The sequence below is a fragment of the Myotis nattereri genome, assembly GCF_964212035.1.
Source record: "Myotis nattereri genome assembly, chromosome: 3".
NCBI lineage: Eukaryota > Metazoa > Chordata > Mammalia > Chiroptera > Vespertilionidae > Myotis > Myotis nattereri.
Window position 1 is genome coordinate 123458628 of NC_138077.1, and position 4977 is coordinate 123463604.

Consider the following 4977-nt stretch of genomic DNA (forward strand, 5'->3'; position numbering starts at 1 on the left):
GACTGATGGAGATCTGCCAGCAACCAGGCCAAATATGCGCATTCCTTTAGCATGGGTGAAGTGCCCACCTCTCCCACTCACCGAAGCCACACAGACAGATGTCACCGGCGCTCTCCTGGCCCAAGACCTAGTGTTGCATCAGAATCGGTGGTTCAGGAGAGGGCTGACCTGTCAGGCAAGAAGATCTCTTCAGCCACTTTCCGCGGGATTTTAGAGCCTCCTGATTCTTTGGGAGAGCCTGTCTCCGAGCATGGCTGCCCCCGAGCATGCCTGCCCCGGTGCAGGTCTCCCGAACACTTCCTCTCCCTCCGCCTCTGAGCACAGATGCAGCAATTGTGTTCAAACTCACCCTTGGTCTTCCCCCTGTGGCCACACGTCAGCAGCAGCAGGATCTCGGCTGAGTGATCAGGGAAACCAGGGGCTCAGCCACCCCCCTGAGATCAGGCAGCGGAGAGGCAACGAAGCCAACAGTCAGAATCGGCTGGAATTATGAAAACAATGACGGCACAACGTGGTGCTTTTTATTGGAAATGTGTGATTTATTATGACCCACATTTTAGCAATTTAACTTGTTTATGGCTGGCAACAAATGGTGTAGTTTGAAAAATCACATCTAATGAATGCGTGTAATAAATCCCTTATTTTAGACGTAAATAAAAGATATGTAACATTTATTAGTAAAGAAGTGCCACTTCTGCTGAATAAATGTTGGATTGCTATTTAAAGAACATGCTTTTGAAAGGGTCCAAATAATTCTCAGGATGCCCGTAACCTTTTGATCCCTCCTTTGGGTTAGAAATAAGTGGGGGCTCCTCAACATTTGGGGAAAAGTTATTTACCCCTCAGCACCCTCAGACCTGATGGCCATTTCCCTTTCTGCTCCTTGTAGGGTTGGGGCAGGAAGGGGGCAGAGCCCCTAACTCAAAAGTGGAGTTCAGTTCCACAAAAGGATATGGAAGAAAGGGTTGGGGGTGGAGTGGCTGAGTGGGGTGTTGAGTGAGGGAGTTGAGGAGGGTAAGGAGGGGTTCATTGTGGGGAGCACCCTCCCCCTGATGAGGAAGCTATGATTTAATGTGTGATTAACGCCTGAGTCTGCGGCTCTGCTTCCTGGACAAGGCCAGCTATAATTTTAGAGTATGTCAGCTCATCGCCATCATTTCCACGTCTGTCTCCATAAGAGCTGACAGAGCTGTGAAGAGATCTCCGATTTGGAACATACACTGCAGGATGGAGCTCACGTGATGCAGTCTCCTGTGCGCATCCCCCTCAAGCAGCCAGTGGGAAAGGTGAAGGCCCCCTCCTCAGATGAAACACTAAAGACAAGCGTCAACTTGGGCGGTTTGGACCAGGGCCAGGACCAACCATCGGTCGTGCTGTGGGGAAACTGAGGTCGCCCTCAGGAAACTCAGGCTCAGTCTTCCCACCGTGGTAAAGATCACATGCCAACCAAAACCGCGGCCGCCACCAGCCGCTGTCCCAGCTGGCGGGTGCTGCTGGACCCCTCCGTGCTCCACCGCCACGGAGGAGAGTGGGTTGGTCTCACAGGCTGATTCTGACCGATTGTTGGTGACTCCCTGGAGGGGAGATTATAACCTGGAGGCTCAGCCCAGCCAGAGAGAGGCCGTGGCTGACAGACATGGCAGGAGTGGAGGCCGTGTGGCTGTGATAGCTCCACCTCAGTTATCATCAGCATGGAGACAGGGCCCTTTCTTTAACTCCCTATCCAGCTATTCAGGGCTGTGGAACATTTAGGTCATTTTGATTGGCAGCTCAGGAAGAACAAACTGGAACTGAACACAACGGCCTTGGACTGGTCAGTGGGCTCACAGGTTGGAGAGTCCTGACATGCTCTGCAGGTTTGGCCTTCAGAGCTGGCCTCCAGGTACTGGCTGTCACTGTAGCAACCTAGGCCGGCAAGACACTGGGCTCCCTGCTGGCCAAGAGACCACTCCCTCTATAGGTTACTCCTTTGGAAATATCTAACACCTTTAGAGGGAACCAGGTATATAGGAGAGGTGTGGAGAATAATTATGCCAATATCACCCCCAGGGTGGTGGAGTGGCAGGTGGAGACTGGGCAGCTGAGATTGGCTGATGTGCCATCAATAGGCTGCCTGGGATTCCAGTCCTCTCACTTTGAGCTCAGTTCACCAAACCAATCTATACTAATAAAAGGACATCAGTCAGACTGGATTAGGGCCCATCTATAATGACCTCATTAGACCGGGAAACCTTCCGGACAAAGCCAGGGTCTTGGCTGGCCTTCAAACTGCCCCCAAACAGCCCTCAGCCCCTCACTCAGGCCGGCCATGCCCCACAGCGGGGACCCTCAACCCGATGGGGGCGTGGCCAGCCTGCAAACCGCCCCGGCCCTTCACCCAGGCCAGCCCTGCCACCCAAGGGGACCCCACCCTTATCTGGGACCCCCTTCAGGGCAGACCAACGACCCCCACCCATGCACCTGGCCTCTATTTATAATAATAAAAGGGTAATATGCTAATTAGACCAGACGTCCTTCCGGACAAAGCCATGGTGATGGGGCCAAGGCAGAGGCAGTTAGTGGTGATCAGTCCAGCAGGGGAGGGCAGTTAGGGGGATCAGGATGGCAGTCAGGTGAGTGGTTAGGAGCCAGCAGTCCCAGATTGCGAGAGGGATGTCCGAGGTGTCCCATATTAAAGAGGGTGCAGGCCGGGCTGAGGGACACCCCTTCCCACCACCTATGCATGAATTTTGTGCACCAGGCCTCTAGTAGGAATATAAGGTAGCCAGGTACAAGGAAACTGGGGCTATAAAAGAAGGAAAGAGAAGTAAATTTAGAATCTTTTCATGCTGCGCACAGTGCTAGATTATTTCACAGGCAGTGTTTTATTCCATTGTCACTACACTTGTATGAGGTAGTATATTAATCTGTTAGTGTTGCTGTAACAGGTACCCCTTAGACTTTCTAACGTCTAAGCTACAAAAATTTATTTTCTCACAGTTCTGAGGGCTGAAAGTTGGAGATCAAAGTGTCAGTAGGTTGGTTCCCTGAGGCCTCTCTCCTTGGCTTGCAGATGGCCGTCCTTTCTCTGTGTCCTCACTGAGTCTTTCCTTTGTGTATGACTATGTCTTAATCTTCTCTCCAGGAAGGACATCAGTCAGACTGGATTAGGGCCCATCTATAATGACCTCATTTAAACTTCATCACCTCTTTAAAGGCCCTTCTCTGAATACAGTCACATTCTGAGGTGCTGGAGATTAGGATTTCAACATATGAATTTGGGGGGAACATAATTTACCCCTTAACAGGTAGGTAGAATAATCCCATTTTACAGAACCTGGGGTCCACATCAGTAAATGGCTGTGCTCCATCCAAATGTGAAGTTCATGTTCTCTCCACTACAATATGCTGCCTCTCTGTGTCCCCAGTTTTCTAATAAGAAATTGGACAACCCACCCCTGCCTCCATTTTTGGTGTCAAAATACAACTAGAAAGTCAAGAGAGTTCTGGAAAAATAAAAGTGACAATCAAGTTAAAGTACAGCATTGATTTTCCTGTCTGAGGGGGGAGAGTAAGGAGGGTGGGGAGGCTGGGGCAATGAAGCGAAGGCTGCAGGAAAATGCAGTAGGAAAAACAGGAGAGAGAACAACCTAGAGCCACTTTCTTAATTGTCATCTCTGAGCTTCCGGAGTCCCATCCCCTCCACGCACCCCTCCCCATGTCCCAGCCCTGAACACTGTCTGTTTACTCTTTCTAAGCATCAGAGCTCAGGGGAGATGCCTCTTTGAACTGCTTCTTCAGGAAGTCATGGTTCACACTTTGGTGAGCATGTATTACTTTATCTGTCTAGCATAGTCTCCCTCTCCACCTTTCTCTGGTAACTGTTCCCCTTCAAATTCAACTACTGTATTTTCCATGTGTAAGACGCCCCCATGTATAAGACGCCCCCCACTTTTCCAACCCAAAATTAAGAAATCAATATTTTTAACATAAAACAGAACACATTTTTATTTAGTAATTACCACAGGTAATGTTTACATACCAGTACTATGATATTAGGCAGAATATCACTTTATTCAGCCTCTATTGTTTCACTGCTCTCTTCATCACTATTAGTTCCAGACATATCAAGTTCTTCAACTTCTATTGTATCACTACTGTCTTCTGAGTCACTGTCTATATATGTGAGATCATCCTCATAAACTGGTAGCATTTTCTGAGCTAACTTTGTTTGTGTTCTCATAGCCAACCCTCCGCTCCTCATTTTGCCTTTCCTGTAAAATCAACAATGTTCATTTCGCTTGCAAACATTCTTGCCTGGCATTGAATAAGCATGGCTGACACACATAAGCCACTCTGGCACTGCTCCATAATCCAAGTCTTAAGCCTCTGCTCCAAGTTTGCCCATTTTGCTGGTTTTCCTCTTAAGGCCCTCTTCCATCTTAAGGACTTGTTCTTCCTGTTTTCTCCACTGTCTGATCATACACTTAGTGGGAGGAGGTCCAAATTGTCTCTCTGCAGCTCTATTTCTATGCTCTTTTGCAGAGCTGATTACATTCAATTTGAATTTTGCAGAGTAAAATAGTCACTTACCAGTATTTATCTTTTGACATCTTTATGGGCTCAGAACACTCTGGTCCCTGTTGCATCTGGGCACTCTCCACCTCCATCTCCAATTAGGGCATCAGCTGACGTCAGTAACAATAAGGCTAGTGATTGGAGGAAGTCTGTTTGACAAGGTATGGGCAGCTATGTACTTGCACAGCTCCCTCCTCGGCTGACTTCTGTGTATAGACGTCCCTTGATTTTCAGTCTAATAATTTTAGAAAAATATAGCATCTTATACATGGAAAAATATGGTATATGACTCCGATGAGAGTTGCCACTTTCTTAAATGACTTCTCTCCCATTGTGGTTCAGTTGTCCAAGGGTGGCCTCCCGGGTCCAGGCTGGCCCAACAAAGGTTTTCCAGCTGCACCTTCTGCTGAGATGTGACGT